This window comes from Haemaphysalis longicornis, unplaced genomic scaffold, assembly GCF_048455015.1.
Source record: "Haemaphysalis longicornis isolate Haplotype H1 unplaced genomic scaffold, Haemaphysalis longicornis Haplotype H1 scaffold_3, whole genome shotgun sequence".
Classification (NCBI taxonomy): Eukaryota; Metazoa; Arthropoda; class Arachnida; order Ixodida; family Ixodidae; genus Haemaphysalis; species Haemaphysalis longicornis.
Genome location: NW_027526335.1, coordinates 165,112,652 through 165,132,259, shown reverse-complemented (window position 1 = coordinate 165,132,259; position 19,608 = coordinate 165,112,652). Strand labels below are relative to the sequence as shown.

Sequence of the window (19,608 nt, the reverse complement as noted above, 5' to 3'; positions counted from 1 at the left end):
GAGGCCTTTGCCCTGCAGTGGGCGTAGATAGGCTGGTGATGATGATGATGATGACTCCGGTGTGGGCCTAATTAGTGTACTGTATGCAAGTAATTTTACATTAGGTGGAGCTTCTCGAAGCTTATGCCGAAGTAAACACAATTTTCGAAAGGCTGATGAAGAAACGTTAGTAACGTGCGAATCCCAGCTTAGATTATTCGATAAAGTTATGCCATAATGTTTATATTCTTGTACTTGTGGTAAATGATTTCCTGCGGGCGAGTACGAAAATTGGTGGGGATACCGCTTTTTGGTGATGCGAAGGGAGACAGTTTCTTTCTGGGTGTAATACCACGCCCCATTCAAGGCTCCAGGAGAGGGTGTCAATGGGTGAGGAGTTTAAAGCTTCTTGGTCGCTAATAGAGTTAACATGATTAAAAAATAACGCAGTTATCGGTGAAAAGTCGAATTTGGGCGGGCTCTTGTATGATGGAGACAATGCCATTACTGTAAATTAGGAAAAGTAAGGGACCGAGAACGCTACCCTGAGGGACTCAGGAGGTGACAGGAAGAGTACTGGAAACAGAACCGCCAATGTGTACACATTGGCTTCGATCTGACAAATAATCCGAAACGCATGCTGCAAGAAAGGAAGGGAGCCCGATGGAATGCAATTTGTGAATTAATTTATGATGCGGGACTACATGAAATCAAATAAAAATATAGGAATAGTAAGGATTTAATTGCATTAATAACAGAACTTGGTTAAATTCTGTCTCAAAATTGGTTTAATACGCCAGGTTTTCCCCTGTAAAGCCTACTTCTTAGTATGCTGTGGCGTGTGACACGAAGGCAACTTACGGCCAGTCTGTGTCCCATTTAATTGCTTAAATCCGGTTCAGCGCAAGAGAGGGCGTCACCACCTCAGCGTGTGTGCTCCTCCCACCGGCGCTTCTCCGGCGCCCAATCAGCGCGCGCCGTGTGGCAAGATAAAGGCTTACAATCTTTGAATACACATATACACTCCATGCTTCGCCCCTCCCCAGGTCTCACGTTAGTGGAGATGGTCTGGCTTTTCCTTTTTTTGAATGTCGTTTTATTGTCGCCAAAAACCCTTCACAACTATTTTCTCCGGGTTATCATCAGGATGAGTGGCCGGTTGACAGACGTGGAGGGTGTCATTAGACGGGCAAACATTGAGGCTTTGTCGTCGCCCGCACACTCACCTTTCAGATCGGGACAGAAAAGCCTCGCCTCGGAGTGAAAAGCACGCGGAGCCGCATCCGCTCGAGACGCCCTCACACCTCCGTCCAAGGAGTGCAGATACAATGACGACAGCGCGGAGTTTATACTTTTCCAAGGCGAAGGGGAGGGGATTGATGAGAGAACCGAGGGAGAGGGAGACGGCGACGATCCGGGGCGGAGGACTGCGCGAGCAAGGCCGAGCAAGAAGGTCGCCAGTTTGTTTGTGCCCAGCTGGGACAAGAAGGGCGAAGGGAGGGGGTCGCTCCAGTTTACGTCCGCGTCGGCAGATGGCGCTAGGCCGTTCACAGAAACTCTTCTTTTCGCCGGCGCAGCGCCTGCCCGTTCCGTGCCTCTCCCCTCCCTCCTGGGGCCAACCCCCCATGCCCTCCGCAACGCCGCAACGGCCACCTGTTCCTTTGGGGCTCGAAGAGCGGCGCGGCTGTAGCTGCTCCCCAGGCATCATCCTCCCGAGAGCAGGAGCCAACCAACAGCGGCCGTACCCCGCTTCGCTCCCTCGCGCACAGCACGTTGCGCCTCTCCCCGTCATACCTGTGCCAGCCGTGGCCACGGAGTCGTGAACGCTGCGCCAGCGTGCGCGCTAGGCGAGCCGGCCGTGTTATTCTCTTTCCGTCCGCTTCGAGCCAAGACCCGGCGGAGGTGGCGTGCGCGCCCTTTCCGCTCCTGCGACGACGACGTCCGCTCCGTCAGTCCGCACCGTTTCCTCTTTCTGTTGTGCGCTTTTCCGCAGTTGTGTGCTCCGTGCGGCGGCATCGTCGTGTGATATCTCGCCGGGTGTGTGCGCGTGTTTGTTGGTGTGCCTCCTGCGTGGATGCGGAGTGATCGGCGGCTGTGGTGACCGTGCTTACAGTTCTACCAGCCCTTTGGATTACGCCTCCGGACAACGACGGATTGTGTGATTGTAGCGGTGGCCGCCTACAACCCTTTCTCCTCGAGTCGTCTCCGCGTTACCCCCTAACCGCTGTCTGGGCATCTACGTCGTCTGACCGCGTAATCGGGCTTCCAAGTAGGACCGCCCACCTTCTGGGATAGCCGCCGCCGCATTGTTCCTTTGGTGAGTTGAACGAAAGCGATACCGCACATCTCCAGTCCCGCTATCCATGCTGTGACCTGCCGGGACCTGCCAGGAAACTTGGTCGGCCGGCTAATAGCTTTACGTTTCGTTCCGGGCGATCCTCGTCGGATTGTTACGTCGTGGAGCAACGCCGCGTGTTCTTAGTGTCGCCCCCTCTTTTCAGCACAGTTCAACAAAGCACGGACTCTCAAAAAGCAGGCCAAGGGTGCCCGCCACAACGGTGGCAATTGTGACCGATGTTGTCCTGAGAACTGCTTCGGTTTCGGGGTTTTCCTTCAGGCACGGTTGTATCTCCTAGCCCGAGTTTCAAAGATGTGTTTCTGCTTACCTTTTGCTCCACCTTCCCGGGCATTCCCACAAATTTGGAAAAATTTGTCACAGACTCGTCCGTGACAGCCGCCTAGTCGGACTCCACTGAACCCCCAAGCACATGATGGATGAGGCGTGAGTGCTCCGGTGTAAATAAATGCGCGCGGCACACATAGAGGACGGGGTCAATATACGGCGCAGACGATCGGCGACACTCAATAGAGCCTGCTAAACAACGAGGCAAGCCCCTCAGCTGTAACGTCACAATTCAAGGCATTGATTGACATACCACGTTAGTGTTCTTGTTGTTTGTTGCGTGGTCTTGCGAATGTGAGCGACAACGAACGTGACCTGCACAGGTACAGTGAAGAGCCGGCAACTCGAAACCATGTGGACATTGAGTTTTACGCAAAGTTGAACCACGAAAACGGCTGGGCCCCGGGTAATACTGCGACATTTGTACTAAGATCCGTAAAAAGAAATCCCTTTGCGAACAAAAGCGCGTTCACTTGCTTTCGTTTAGATAAGGCAATTGTCCACCTGACACTTGTGCTGGGGAAATCAAGCGAATCAGGCAATACTGGCTGATAAGCTGAAGCCACGAACAACGAAGAGAGAGCACGACAACAAAGGAAGGGAACCGTTTCGGCTATATTTGGAAATGTTGGCACAGCGTCCTTTTTATTGTTTTTGTTCCCCTTTTGGACGATTCGGCTACGAAAGACAGTCCCGGTTGTTTGCTCCGTACTGTTTTCGCGATGACTTAACCCCACAATATGTCTTCAAGATGCCGGGTTGCGACATCACAATTGACCTACTCCTATGCTCTGGCCGTGTAAGCACGCTGGGGAGTATTGTATCGGGGAGGACCACGCGGAAAAATCACTGACATGGATGAGAAACCGAAAGGCATGAAAGCTAAGGGGCTCTCAGTTGGGCCCTGTGCGCAGAACAAGCAAGAAACGGCATTCGCGTCCAGTAATTACCCGGCCAGGAAGCGCCGCATTTCAGCGCATCGTCAGCGTCCTTTATTCTTTTCGAGACCGTCTGTTGGATGAGCTAAGCATCCCATCGCGTCTATATTGAATTTGGTGGTCTTTTACATCTGGTGCCTCTGCGAGTCTGCTGCGGAATGTCTTTTTAACTCCAATATGAACTTCCCTGTTCGACGGGAGGGCCGCATGATGGCGAACGAGCGGGCTTTCTTTTTCTTTAATTACACACTTTTTATTTTGTAGGTGCTTTCTCTTTTAATTACACACTTTTTATTTTGTAGGTGTAGGCTTTCACGCCGTATCGGGCTTAGTTAACCTTTCGAGAGGCCATCTTTGCAGCGCAGAGAAGATTGCTGCGTCTTATGATTTCGCAGTAACTATTTTATTTATTTATTTATTTATTTATTTATTTATTTATTTATTTATTTATTTATTTATTTATTTATTTATTTATTCGAGCGCTCACAGCGCCCAACTTTGGGAATTACAGTAGGGGGGAAAGACATAGAACTTGATACAGGGTATGAATACCATGACGAATGAATACTTGGTATGAACACTACCCTCATCTCGGTTGTTTCGAGAAAACGTTTTTGTTCATTCACAGATGCAACGTACGCCTGACACGTGCTGCCTATGCTTATTTCACGGTGATAAGAACTTTCGTCTCAACAAGCGTTTGAAAACATGTGAGTTAGGGTTAATCACTTGTATACATTACGCCGCATGAAACGCGTCGTAGGGGAAGTTGTGCGAAACTGTAGCGTGTTGTCAAAGTTTCAATGCAGCTACGCTACATATACATAGAGCGCGTCCTTGTGCTCGATTTACTCTGGAGACGCCCTCAGCGAGCAGCGGGACGACTTCCCCCATCGGACGCTGAATTCAATTGAAGTTCTCATTAGCTAGAATTCGAGTCCATGGAAGCTGCTTTTGAAACCACCTGGCCGGCATTTGAAATAATCCAGACTTCAAACAACAACAGCTCTATTCATTAATTCATTTGCGATGAGATCCAAATGCCATGGAAGCGCCCCTATCTTGTCTCTTCAATACAGGTAATTGTGCTTGTCTTACGAATAATCGGGGTGCGTACAAATGGGAGGACGACGAAATGTCTTTCAGAAATACGGGCAAAAATTGCAATGGACAACTAAGTCGGCTTATGCGTGCGGTGAGAGAACATAAATGCACTCCGAAACTTAAGGACATTCGCTTGCGATTTGTACACAGTATTTCTGGGCGGCCATATGCCGATATGATAAGGTTTCATTGTTGTTTAGGCGACTCGTTCGCGGTCGTTGCAGGCCTTACGTCAGGATGGCGCACACTCGCGTCATCCACTGCCGCTGCTCTGCCAGCCGTTCGGCTGGCCCGTAGACCAAGCAGTGATACGGTTACCCACTTATCGACGGTGACGTCGATGCTATAACCCTATATGACGCTCCACTGCCAATTCGGACGTCATACCGACGCGTACCCTGTTCGCAGCAAAACGGAGTTTCTTTTTCTTGTGTCGATGCAGTCTTTTTTTTTTTTTTTTTTCAGTTCGCATGTTTCCGCATATTCGCAGGCCCCGAAAACCAAAAACCATAAAGCAAAACGTATCAGGTCAATATTCCGTAAAGTCAGTGAGGCAGCGCCGAGCACGACTAGGGATCAAACCATAGCCCCTACACTTTGCGTCGAGAAAAATCCGCGCACAGGAAAATACAGTCAATTTGTCGGCTTTCTATTGCCGTCGGAGCATTCAGCGCACTTATGGCTGGCTCAAGAAGACGAGGGTTTTGCGCGAGTCAATGTCACTGTTATCGAGCTAGGCTACTTGTGGAAGTCCTCGGAGCAGTGCTTTATTGTTTCAGCGCCGCAGGCCATTCAGGAGAGGATCGACCCGGTATATTCACCGGGACTCGGTGGTATGCCGCTCGCCTCGCCAGACAGCAAGTGTTTTTCCATCCTTCAATACTTATTTTCGCTTTCTCTCTTTGTTCCGTTGCTGCCGTTGCCCGTCGCGGTCATCTCTCAGTCGGCGTTTACCGTAGACCTTACAAGCTTTACTAGTCTACATTGCGACGATAAAAGAGAACCGTCAGTCCCTTCACAAACATGAAGATATAGGGAAATAGTGGTCCTAATAACGAAGACAGTTGTTCTACGAGCGGGATTGCAAAGTAACATCTGTAGCGGTTTGTGACATGTGCAGGAAGTCACCCAGCATGCGCGCGTTTCGGTGTCACGGCGCTCGTAACATTCACGACATGGGGGCCGTTCGACGCATCCTGTTTTTACATGGATTTTATTCCGTCGTTTCCTGTTCATTTTCCTGACTTTTGTTGAGCGATGCAACTGCATGCTACTCTTCATTGCGGCCGCAGATGTGGTTTAGCTGTACGTGGTATGATCCTCACGGGGAACGGACGTGACGCGTTCTGGGATTAGAACGAATCCGCTTCGGCTAATTCCAGTAATTGTTTGTGTCGAAGTTACCACATCCTTTTTCAGTTTATTTTGGTATAAGAATCAGAGAGTTGTATTCTTGTGCATTGGTGAAATGTACAAGAGTAGAAATTATGTGGACGTCATTCTGCGACATCGGGCTACTTTCGGGACTATAAAATTGCTCGAAAGTTCTTGCCTGTCGCGCAAACAAGGTTTTCTTGTTTGTGGTGCTCTGCAAAGTTGTCGAAACGTTACTGCCGTGGTATAAGTTTCGCTTGGTGTTTAATATCATGTTTACGACACGGTTTTAAGACGTTTCAGGCAGGCCTAAACCGTCAGGTGCAATTCTGCAGACATCAACTTAACACAAGAGCTCTCACTATGTCTTCAGAATTGTGTTGTTAACATAGTATCAAAGGCAAGCGCTTGCTGCATTTCAAATGTAGTCGTTATAAATCGGCCCTGAAGGGGGCAACTAATATGTGAAAATTCCGAGTAGAGTCATGTCATTCGGCGAATGTAAAAATAAACTGTAAAACATTTCGAGGCTTTCCATTAGTTATTGCTGGCCGGCCGTACTGTAGAGCTGCAGAACTTTAAAAGCTCATTTTAATATGAAGTATAAGGGTAACAAGACTACACCTTAGGTGTAGTCTTGTTAGGTATTAGCAGAGTCCCTTATTGAAGGACTCTGGTATTAGGTATTAGCGCACTCCCTCCTTATGAGTATCCTATGACGTTGGCTGCAACAAATACTGATGCCTGAGCACGAGGTCGCGGGTTCGATTCCTGGCCGCGGCGGCCGCTTTTCAGATGGAGGCGGAAATCAAAAACGCCCGTGTGTACGAGATTTCGGCGAACGTTAAAGATCCCCAGGTGGTCAAAATTAATCCGGAGCCCTCCACTACGGCGCGCCTCATCGCCAACGTTGCCTCGGCGCGTTAAACCCTACCTTCAATCAAATCAAAGTACTGGTGCGTTACAACGAGTTTTAAGGAACTGCGGTAAAACTAACCGTGCGAAATTCCAAGGAAACGTACAAAAATATTCTGTGATCGTTTCACCAACGCCGCCTGTATAAACAGTGCCTAACGCGTGAGCGAAAAATGGCCAAACAGCCACTCTCCTGTTGCTCTCTCCTACCCTTCCCCGCTCCGTAGCCTTCCAGCGTGCTTTCGTGTCCGCCAGCCAGCGCCGCTTCTCGGAAACTATGCAAAATAGTGGAAAGTTTGTTTAGCGTTCCCGAGGCGGCACTCCTACGCCTTCTTGTTTTTCACCATGCCTGTCTGTCTTGGTCTGTCACTGATAAAACTTCCTTTGTCACGAAGCAAAATCCCTTGCGCTGCCACAGGCTGATGCCGGCTTTGCGCGCTTATCTACTCGGATCACAGGCCCTGAAATTTTCTGAGTGGGGCATCCCCCCTCTATCCCCTCCGCATTTAGGTATTGTTTTGACCCCCCTGTTCGCACTCTGCATCGGTACGCACTTCTAAAATTGAGGACTATACTGTAGAAGCGCCCGGACAGCGTGGCGGGATCGCAGCTGCTTATCCTTTTGTTTCCTATAATTTTCTGAAGTTTACAAGCACGTGATATTATTGGAAAGTAATCGTAGAAGTAAGCGCCTGAACAAAAAACGTGCACGCATTTTTTTCTTCTCTAAATACTCCAGAAAGAAAAATATCAGTAAAATAATGGCTGCCCCATCCGAAAATATCGTTTTCTGTTAGCTATATGTCTACCCGACAATCAGTATGTTCTTACACTATTTCAGTCCGCCTCCGTCTTTATCTTTGGAAAAATGCAGCAAGTATGAAGCGAGCGACACGTTGAACGAGATCCCCAGTGCGCCACAGAACTAGCGCCCCGTCACGGCCAAGATGTAAGCGAAACGGCCCTTGAAGCCCAACAGGCAAGCTGACAGACACACGTCGTAGAAGTGGGTGCAGCGTTCGCGACTCGCGAGCAGTGACGTAAGGCGAAATGTCCGCCGGCACGCGCCACATAGCGGATCAGTGCCTGAACTAAGCGTCCCTACCCTTCCCATTGAAAAGCGCGCGACGCGTCAGGCAATGTTAATACAGGCGGCGTTGGTTTCACTTTATCGGTAAATGCAGTTTTTCGCCAGTCATGGTGCGGAACACCGCGCAAAAGAAATTCATCATCCCATGCAACGGTGTTCCACTTAGGTGGAATGGTGTTCCGTGCTTTGTAATGTATGCTTTGCATTACATGGTATATTGCTTCATCATGTATACGCTTCCGGATAATACTGTTCGCAGGATCTCATCCTGCCGCGTATATTCAAAAGACACTATATATATATATATATATATATATATATATATATATATATATATATATATAGCAGAAAAAGAAAGACACACATCGAAAAAAAAAAGGTTTAACGTTTCGGCCGAGGGACCGGCCTTCGTCAAAATATTCTGACGAAGGCCAGACCCTCGGCCGAAACGTTAAACCTTTTCTTTTTTCGACGTGTGTCTTTCTTTTTCTGCTACGACTTGCCGGTGTCCAAGAAATATTTTTCTGCTATATATATATATATATATATATATATATATATATATATATATATATATATATATATATATATATATATATATCAACCCAACGAGCGTCCTTAACTAAAGGAACGCGGGGCGCTGCCGGTTAGTGACGTATATTTTTCCTCAAATGTACCTATGGTTTTCTTTGCGCCAAACAACGGGAAGATGTATGACAAGCCCCAGCGTTTTACGAGTTTCGAACGTTTATGACTATATACACCGCTTGGCTTGAGAAGCCTCTGGGGTACGCCGCGAACAACACCGTTACTTCGATTGGATTTCATTGGATTGGCTACACTGGCCGAAGTTGGCCAGTTTCGCGTAGCTCCTGAAGACCCGTGCTGCGCAAGCGCGAGGATTGGATTGGATTGCATTGGATTGGTTTTGGATTGGATTGGATTTGCATTGGCTGATAAGGAGCAGTAAGCATGATAATCAGCTAATCCTGGACAATTTGGAAAGCTAAGAATAACCAGCTGAACCTTAGCTCACGCTACGTATATCCTGGCATAGCCGCTTGGCTTTCGAAGCCTCTGGGTTACGCCGCGGCGAAGGGACCATGGCCGGCTACACCGTAACGCCGTGGCGATATGCTTGGTTCCAGCGAGCGAGCTATAGGACAAGGCGAGCGCCTAAAGTGCTCTGCACTTAAAACTCGCCCTGTGAGATCACTGCGCCCTCCAGTGGTGGGTCTCGGAAAGTGCTCCTACCCCTGCGTGACGCAATACCTTCAGCAGACGGACGAAAAGGCTCGGCTGCGCTGTTAAAACAGAAGAACGCGACGTCCGCACCATTGGTTATGCCGGTGGTTTTGTATTGCAACTGTACTCGTCCTTTGGATTTGCATTACTCGTAACGGTTTCTCTAAATCATCTTTGTAGCGCGCGCACAAAATAGCTGCCTGCGTATTTATTGAAATCGTGAAATTGCCCCAATGTGACAAGTTGTCCCACAGCCTGAGCTTTCCCCATATGACGGGGGCGTCGCCTGTTTCGAGTATACATCCCCTATGGATAAAATTAAACATACCTGGACTCACATCAAAAAAAGTTATGCCTCAGATATGCCTCCTTCAACTAACACTTGCCCATATAAGTGACCAATACTCTCGTATGACCCACATTTTTACTGATGGATCATCTACGCCTGACTGCAGTTCTTCTGGGCTCTTCATTACATCCACCGGCCAAGCACTCTCATACCATCTTGAGCGCCCAACATCATCTACATCTGCTGAGTTTCGTGCCATCAAACAAGCACTTCGCTACATTCTCCGCCAGCAGCCAGCACAGTGGGTAATCTTTACGGATTCGAAGGCAGCACTGCAAACTCTTCGACGTGCCAGCTGCTTCAGCATTCACGAACATATATCCCGCGATGTCTCTTACCTAAATCATCTAGTTTGTGTCGCCGGACACCGCGTGATACTGCAGTGGATCCCTGCCCACTGCGGCATCATAGGCAATGAAAAAGCAGATGAGGCTGCCAAGAGAGGATTGCAACTGCGGAACGTGAGGAACATTTTCTTCACGAAGCACGATGCCTCTAGGCTAGCAAAGGAGCTTGTTTTCAGGGAAAGAAGCACCGATCTGGTCTCTCCCGGAAAACCAGCACCCATTCCTGCATCATGTCGACCCAACTTTGGCACTGAGGTTACCGGAGCGACTTCCACGTCGGCTAGAGATTTTGCTCCATCGCTTACGTCTCAACGTGGCGCTAACACATACCTACCGCTATCGCCTTGGCCTAACCTCGAACCCCTATTGTGACAACTGCGGTTCACCAGAAACCGTCGAGCACATTTTAGTGGAGTGTCCTACATACTATCAAGCAAGAAACAACCTCGCACAGAAGATCGAGTGCCTCAACCACAGTTCCTTGACTTTAAAAGCACTTCTGGGACCGTGGCCATCTCCCTCCTCTCAGCGTAAAGTGCTAACCGCATTATTTGAATATCTCAATGACATCGGCGTCGCTGATCTGATATAGGACCAGACCATTCTTGCACTGTACAACCGCCCATAGACTTTTCACGTGTCGCACTGACGGACCCCAACGCACACGCTTCCTCCTTTTTTTTCACTTCTTTTATTTTCTCCTTTCTTCTCTCTCTTCCACCTTTCTTCCTATTGCAACTTTTTTCCCCTCCTCCCGTTCCCCGCAGAGTAGCATGTCGGCGTTAACATGCCGGCAGACCTCTCTGCTTTCCTCTAATAAAGAGCTTTCTCTCTCTCTCTCTCTCTCTCTCTCTCTCTCTCTCTCTCTCTCTACATCTCTCTGAGGCGGTAAGCCTTCAGGAGCACGGATTGGTTCCTTCGTTCCAGATTTTCTTCCCCTCATTTTTTTTTCGCTTCGAAACAATCAACGTTTGCTCGAATTAAAGACGCCATTAAAACAAAATACAACCTTTTTCAGTTTGAAAGAATTAGACTTTAGCAATTCATTAAGCTCTACTCCAACCACGTAAAACGATTTTTTAACCGAAAAGAACCGTAAGAAATGTTGAAACCTTTCAAATTTTTCGCTACAGACGGCGGCAATGACGCAGCAGAGGAAAACACTCAAAACATGGTCATCGGTCTGTTAGCATTCAAGTGATACGATCAAAAAAAAAAAAAAAAAAAAAACTACAGGCCCCGCTACATTCGTCCAGTCCCCCGAGTGCCGAGTAGCAATCCTGGCTTTACCTAAGCCCGGATAACCTGTCGGCCTTTCCCGTCGCTTTTATTCTCTCTCTCTCTCTCTCTCTCTCTCTCTCTCTCTCTCTCTCTCTCTCTCTTGGCGGTGGCTTATGTCGGCGGTCACAAATCTCGCGAACAAGATTCTGTGACGCCATAGATATGTTGCCGGATAGTTGCTCAGCAGTCTGCACTGCTGCAACTGCTTTCTCGTAATAGCTAGATTACTCGTTAGAAGTTTGCAGTAAGCAGTCTTCTTAATGAACAGAACTTGTATTTTGTCTTCATGGCCCCTTTAAATCGGCCACAGACTCGACCCTCCTCACGTAAACAAAAAGTAAGGAAAACATAAGCCTAACAGCCAAAGTATACCGAACAGTATTTGGCCGGCTTCGTTCCTCGTTCTGCTGTGACTCAGCGCACTGACCTTGGGCGCAATCCTCGTTTGCCGCCGTCGTCTGCCACCCAACGCTGGCGTGCGACGTCGCTCGGAGCTCGCGAGGACTGCTGAGCACGAGGTCGCGGGTTCGATTCCCGGCCGCGGCGGCCGTTTTTCTGATGGAGGCGGAAAGCAAAAATGCCCGCGGGTACGAGATTTCGACGCACGATAAAGATCCCCAGGTGGTTAAAATTAATCCGGAGCCCTCCACTACGGCGCGCCTCATCACCGGCGTTGCGTCGGCGCATTAAACCCTACAATCAATCAATCAATCAATCAGCTCGCGGGGAAAGTCAGTAACAGGGAGTCGTCACCCAGAGTAGCGCGCAGATGTGACCATTTATTGCTACGGGTCGTGAAACCTCTAAAAAAGAATGAAGGATGTCCCGAGCACACCACGTAGGCGCGTCAGGAGGCATCGTGCGTTGTGACAGCTGCGATAACGTGAATCGACGCTCAGAACACAAAATGCGGGCGACAAAAGAATAGAGAAAGGCGCGTTTGATGCTGTCGGGGTATGAACGCAATAAAATAATCGGCGGATGTTAGCAGCGCACGCCGAGCGCAAGCAAAGGTTAGTGCACTATGCAAGCGGACGCGCAGTGTCTTTTGTTTGCCCGACCTGCGGCGCAGGCGTGCGGGAGAAATACGAACATACGCTTGTCGAAAGGACTGATTGCACAAGCGGATATGTGTGTATACTGGCCGAGCAAATGGGCGCGTTATGAAAAAGATGTTCAGCGAGCGCCGACGTGACTGAAGGAAGGACTGGATTGGATTAGAAACGTTTAGTTATGGTCCCCACCACTATGATGGTCCGTACAATCGTCATTGGAGATTAGGAAGGCTTATTTGATTATTAGTGTTTTTTTTTTTTATTTCCCATGACGATGGTAGGGTTCATCACGCTGAGCAGGAGGTCTCCATTTCTCGGGCGCAGCGCAAATTACAAGCTCCCATCGTTTGCCGGTGACATGACTCAAGAGCCCGTGATTTGTCAGACGTAGTGGACCAGCGGGTAACCTTCTTATGCTACATTTGCAGCCCAGAATTGCGAATCGGAATTCTGAATAAGACGCTCTTCGTTCAATGGACACAGAAGGGGAAGGTCGTCATGAATGTGTGTGTGTGTGTGTGTGTGTGTGTGTGTGTGTGTGTGTGTGTGTGTGTGTGTGTGTGTGTGTGTGTGTGTGTGTGTGTGTGTGTGTGCGTGCGTGCGTGCGTGCGTGCGTGCGTGCGTGCGTGCGTGCGTGCGCGCGCGCGCGCATACATACATACACAGGAAGAAATGCCGGCAGTCTACAACGCCAAGAGGGATAGAGCAGTTGGGCAAATTTGCGTAACAAAGAAAGAAAAACGCGCGTCCAGAGTGGGGACCGAACCCACGCCTTCCGATTCACTAACCATAGTAAAAAAAAACCTAACCTTTCCCTATGCCTCCTTTTGGCTCTATATAAACACAGATACTTATTTCTGGCTTTTCTGCCCCACTTCCGTCGACGATGACCACACGCATGCTCTATCACGCAGACACACGCTCACAAAAGCTGATGTCAGCAGTTCCCAGACTGCAACACCAGCCAACTTTGTAGCAGTGTTTGATCGTAGCATTGTTCGTTTCGATCTAGGACGCTATGATGTTCGTTTTCTTTTGTGTGTGTTTGGGTTTTTTTTTGTTTTTGTTTTTTTGCGTGAGTACGCTCAACAACTGACCTTTCAATTTGGCTCAGTTTTCCCCGGGGCGAGCGGAGACAATTCCCACCGCAGGCTTCCCCTACCCGCGTGGTACAAAGAGTCCACCAGCGCCAACGCGTAAACGTAAAACCTCGGGAATTCCGACGCGGCGTGTTGTTTTTGCCGCAGCCAGAGCGGGTTGCTTTCACGCGAGTCGCGCGCGCGCACGCACCCCGGCCACGACGATGAAAAACTGCCCCGGCCCGGTCAGCTGCGCAGCAAAGCGTTTAATTTTTCTCCTCCTCGACGTCGTCGTCGTCAGAGGCGATCCACGGGGGCTGCCCGTGGCAGCGCGCCAAGCGCGCGTGCAGCTTGGAGTCCTCTTCTATCGCCGCCACAGGATAAGAACCTGCGGACGAAAAGACGGCAGACGACGCCAGCAGTTGTGCGCGTAGCAGACGACGACGGTGGCAGACGATACGTTTACGCGAACCGGCTTTTCCGCGGGAGTAAGGGCTGCCTTATTACGGGAATAAACAAAACAATTTGACCGCGTTACTTCTATTGCCTCTTTTGTTCGTCTTTCTTCCACGAGACACAAGAACGGGGGGGGGGGGTGCAGGCGACAAGGGCTGCCTTATTACGGGAATAAACAAAACAATTTGACCGCGTTACTTCTATTGCCTCTTTTGTTCGTCTTTCTTCCACGAGACACAAGAACGGGGGGGGGGGGTGCAGGCGACGCGTTTCTTTTTCTAGATCGGTCATTCCCCTTGTTTTACAACTATAAAAACAAGCAAACGCGGGAATAATGAATGTCCGCTGTGTCGACGTCATCGTCGACATCCTCGGTACACAAAAACAACGCACACACACACACACACGCACACTCAAGCAATCACTGAGGCCATCTTATCCTTAGACACTCCCGGAAACCACGTGATTCCCAGCGACAGTAAGGATGCTCTCCGCTTGTTTCAGGAGCAGTAGCTTCCTATCAATATGACGCGTGCACTTCACTCTCATCTGGCCAAACACATTGGTACTAGCTACGTGCTGGACTTGGTTCCTGGTCACGCAGGCGCCCCGGGCAACGAGCTGGCGCATCAGCTCTCCCGTGCTCCGTCCCAACCGGGAGACTCGGAGACTCCCTGGCCAACCCCTTTCCACCCACCCACGCAGGCGCGGCAAGCCCGTCTACATCGACGCCAGACTGTGCACGAGTTAGTCAGCAATAGGAAGACTCTGCTGTCTCCATCTCACCTCTTACCCAGGGCAGATGCTTGTCTTATCCGGCAAGCGCAAACGGACAGCCTTCCAACCCCACACATACTACATCGATTAGAAGGCCATCGCAGCCCTGCACGGTGCTCTAAATGTTCTGGCTTTCCCAACACGCCGCATGTTCTTTGGGACTGTTCTGCTTCGCAACCATCTCTCTCAACTAATCTTAAACCCCTTTCACCTCCTCCCTCTTCTCTCCAAGACTGGCTCGCTCTGGTGGCTCACATTCGTCAGGTCCTCCCGTCTGTATAGATAATTACTTTCCCTTTCAGAACCCCGGACTTTGGGGGTCTTTGTGTGTGTGTGTGTGTGTGTGTGTGTGTGTGTGTGTGTGTGTGTGTGTGTGTGTGTGTGTGTGTGTGTGTGTGTGTGTGTGTGTGTGTGTGTGTGTGTGTGTGTGTGTGTGTGTGTGTGTGTGTGTGTGTGTGTGTGTGTGTGTGTGTGTGTGTGTGTGTGTGTGTGTGTGTGTGTGTGTGTGTGTGTGTGTGTGTGTGTGTGTGTGTGTGTGTGTGTGTGTGTGTGTGTGTGTGTGTGTGTGTGTGTGTGTGTGTGTGTGTGTGTGTGTGTGTGTGTGTGTGTGTGTGTGTGTGTGTGTGTGTGTGTGTGTGTGTGTGTGTGTGTGTGTGTGTGTGTGTGTGTGTGTGTGTGTGTGTGTGTGTGTGTGTGTGTGTGTGTGTGTGTGTGTGTGTGTGTGTGTGTGTGTGTGTGTGTGTGTGTGTGTGTGTGTGTGTGTGTGTGTGTGTGTGTGTGTGTGTGTGTGTGTGTGTGTGTGTGTGTGTGTGTGTGTGTGTGTGTGTGTGTGTGTGTGTGTGTGTGTGTGTGTGTGTGTGTGTGTGTGTGTGTGTGTGTGTGTGTGTGTGTGTGTGTGTGTGTGTGTGTGTGTGTGTGTGTGTGTGTGTGTGTGTGTGTGTGTGTGTGTGTGTGTGTGTGTGTGTGTGTGTGTGTGTGTGTGTGTGTGTGTGTGTGTGTGTGTGTGTGTGTGTGTGTGTGTGTGTGTGTGTGTGTGTGTGTGTGTGTGTGTGTGTGTGTGTGTGTGTGTGTGTGTGTGTGTGTGTGTGTGTGTGTGTCAATAAAGTTTACCAACAACACACACACACATGTGTGTGTCAATAAAGTTTACCAACAACAACACACACACGCACACGCACACGCGCACACACACACACACGCACACACACACGGCTCCCTGAAATTGTCTCCTGGTCATATTTTACGATAGAAAATCAGTCAACACGAAAATGTGCTCACCATGCTGTGGTCGCGGCACTGCGTCTTATCCAAGGAGGCTTGCTCTTACGGCGTTTTCTAAGCCGGAAGCGAGTGTGAAGAGACGGGCGAAGGAGACTGCTGTCGGTGTGCGTTTACGCTGCTTCCACGGCGGGAAAATTCCAAGCACGCGATCCGGTGATAGCGCCCGAAAACTGGGGCACCTCGTTTTATATCGCTGCGTGGATATTCTTTGCTGTTTTCGTTGCCGTTGGACGCTTTCTGCAAATTTTGAAAAAACAAAACAGAATATTTTAGAGCGTATTTCGATTGGTTGCTCACAACAAATGGAAGGAAGGCCGATGAGCATGTGAAGAATAAAACGTTGTTTTGTGTTTCATGCCGGCCATGGTGTTAACGCTAGCATCCAATGGAGTCGCAGAGAATCGGCGTGTTAGCAGAAATACATAGGCGATGGGCTGTAAAATTTCCGACTCGCCGCTGTGGCTCACTTGCTAAGGCGTTGGCCTACTATAAGCCCAATGACGCGGGTTCGATGTCTGCCGCGGAGGGTGCTTTTCTGATAGAGGCGAAAAACGAAAGCGCTTGTGTGCTGACGTTTCGGCGCACGTACGCCTTAATATTCCCCGTGGTCCACATGAATTCGTAGCCCTTCACGTATACGTCGCGTCTCGAGCCCAAGTGTACCTCCGCCGCATAAATCAACCATAATTTTATTTTATAAAAGGCCTAACGACACGCCTCGCCTCTTGTATTGCTGTTGTACCCAGCAATGCTTGTAGATTTTTTTTCGATTCGGGAATCCCTGGTTTGGCTCCCGTTCTGTATAACGCGTCCAGTACGGGCGTACCGCGCTGACATCGTGACAAATAGTCTACCTGTTCGCGTCAAGCAATCTCTGTACACTTATCTACTGATATGCAGTACAATGTGACGTCGATTCAGAGGCAACTTACATTAGCCTTATCGATTGCACGTATCTATTGACCGGGGATGAACTCGGTCGGCGACAGAGCACTCGCGAGAAACAATCTAGTGTCCGGCTGACTGAAATAAGTCTCCGATGCGTAGATTTCGACCCTTGGTGTACAAACAAATAGCGCCGCAGGAGACGCATAAAATAACGCCTGGGCCACAGCCGTCGATTTATCAGGCATTCGAGGTCACCCTTCACGAAAATTCCATATATGGCCGCGTCAAGAGCTGGGCATATATGGCCATATATGGACGTGTCATATATGGGTGTGCCATATATGGTCTTTTATGCCCGACTCCTGACGTGGCCATATATGGGTGAGACCAATATGGATGTGTGCCATATATGGCCTTACATGTCCAATTCCTGACGTGGCCATATATGGGTGAGGCCAGTATGGTGCCAGTCTTCCATCTCGCGCGTGCGCTTTCAGTGCAGCACGTCGCCGAAGCCCTTCCTCATCGGGCGCTTTCAAAAGAACCGGAAGGTTTACAAGGCCGCCCCCCCGCTTTTGTTTGCCGTGACGATTAGAAAAAAGCGGCCGCTTTGTAGAAACGAACCAAGCCCAACCTCCCGTGTGTGTGAGGGATACGGCTGCCTGCGCACCGCCCGGGGTTTATGACTGCCGAATGCTGTCACCGTGACGTAGACCAGGCCCGCCGTGCCTCCGCGACGGGGCTTTCAGAGCCAGCCCCCCGAGGAAGCAATTATAGTGAAGAATAACGGGAGAGCCATCGCTCCCTCGTCGATCGATGCGGCCACCTTGTACGACGATGTAGTTCCGCTGGGAGAGAGGAGGGGAGGGCGGAAAGTGGACGTAGGCTTTTCTTCGTGCTCGTTTTTTTTTTCTCGCTCTTGTTTTGTGTACTGGCAAAGAAAGATGTGGTGACGGAAGATTAATTTTCTTTAATGTTACAATGCGGCCATCTCCCATTTCTTTTTGTGTTCCTGGGTGGGGAGGGAACGGACGTTTGATTGCCTGCTCTGCTCTCGAGAAGCCGAAGTCAGAGTAGCCGGGGACGTGTGAAACGAGAAGAGAAAAAGAGAAAAGAGTGAACCGTGCACCTACAAGTTGACCCACGCCAAACCACAGTTAAAGCTTTTAGTCTGCGACATTCCTTTCAGCAGCCTCTGGTATTGCGCAATCAGCTCTGGAATTCCACTTTAAAACCTAAAGTATTGTTTTATTTAAAGGATTTTTTTGAGGTGAGGTGAGGTGAGGTGAGGTATCTTTTATTTCATTGTATCGTTAGTACATCGCAAGGCTGGCGATAAAAGCTGCATAGAGCAGCTTGACAAGCCCGTCAGCCCAATTAAATCGTCAAGCAACAGACGGAAATATGCATGCTGTACAGCTTGTACAGTAATCAACACAAAACACACCAAAGTATCGCAATTATATAGCGATAACAAAAATATGCAAAGGAAAAAATGTATGCACGCTAACAACTAAACAAAATTTCACTCCATGGGGCTTTTTTTTTGCTAAGAATTACCTCCGTTGAGCGTTCACATCCGAAATTCGGCGCTTTCGCCGAATCCTTTTCTATGCCCCATGCTCGGCGCCACTCCGACGTCTGGAACAGCTTCATTTGACGGAGTCAAGTCTGCGCAAGCCACCACTTCCTTTTCACCAGTCCATCTCCTCGTCACTTGTCGCTACCCAATGAAGCAATCATTCGCGAATGGTTCCCATTGCGGGGCTGCAAGGTCACATTTTTGTCCCGTGATTACGGCATCGGTGTAGGCTCAGCCCGCGGGCAGTTAGAAGCGCCTAGCACGTTTGTTGGGCATGTGGAGAAACGGCGTCTGATAGCATACCATGGTGATCGCATTATCATACGATATGTTTTCCTCGACTCCTAAATCGATAGTCTGGCAGCAATGTTTGACCTTGCCAATGGCGTCGTGCCTTGTTTCGATTGTACAAAAAGGAATCGCCTGTTTGCATCCATGCAAGAACTGACGTTGCCGCTGGACATTTTTAATTCCATTAACGGCCAGGTTTCAATGACGTCGAGGGGACAGGTGCGCACGTGTAACGAAGAAACCGCAGCGTAGAGAGAGAGAGAGAGAATAGTCTTTAATGATACTGGTGAGGTTAGCCTGGCCAAGGCGCCTAGCTTGCTACACCAGATGTATAAAAAAATGAAATCGATGAAGAGATGATGATACTGACTGTGATGAAGATGACGCGCTCATTTAGAGAGTCCTGTTTAAAAAGTCTGATCAAGTCCTGTGCTTCGCAGGAAAGACAGTAGAGCTTTTGTCGCTCGAGATGCTCGTTTAGAGTTCGTCCAAGGGCCTAGCACGTCACTGAGAGTTAGGCCTCTAGACAGCGGAAGACCCAAGGACACTAAAAGGGACGTTCTGGCGGCTCTATACCGCGTACACTCACATAGCACGTGGTTCAAGTCCTCGCGCACGTCACAGAGAGTGCACAAGGGGGAAGCGGCCTGTTTCGTCTTGAATCGAAAGTAATTGGTGTAAGCGACATTTAGCCGCACACGGTGAAGAACCGCTTCGTCATGCTTGGAAAGTCCTTCAGGCATCCTAAAGGTCCCGTGCGGGTCTATGGAGTGAAGCGGCGCGTAGAACAGCTACACTGAAGCACACGCCGTTGGTGGGCTTAGCCGAAAGTCATCCGAGGACCGATTGTAGTACCCTATGGAATAAATTTGCCGAAGAACGATGTCCTGCGTA

The 19,608-nt window shown here is 49.5% G+C and overlaps 1 protein-coding gene across 16 annotated transcripts in view; it reads left to right on the top strand.

The window, feature by feature from the left end:
* Positions 1-1,695: 1,695 nt before the first annotated feature.
* Tai (basic helix-loop-helix family member taiman) overlaps positions 1,696-19,608 on the top strand; it is a 592,092-nt gene continuing 574,179 nt past the window's right edge. For 5 of the 16 annotated variants that reach the window (XM_077704525.1, XM_077704534.1, XM_077704529.1 and 2 more), the window contains exon 1: positions 1,698-2,296. The gene's annotated coding sequence lies outside the window, so the exon portion shown is untranslated. Of the gene's footprint in view, positions 2,297-19,608 lie in introns of all 16 variants that reach the window. The other 11 variants (XM_077704541.1, XM_077704533.1, XM_077704531.1 and 8 more) reach the window with 6 other exon arrangements.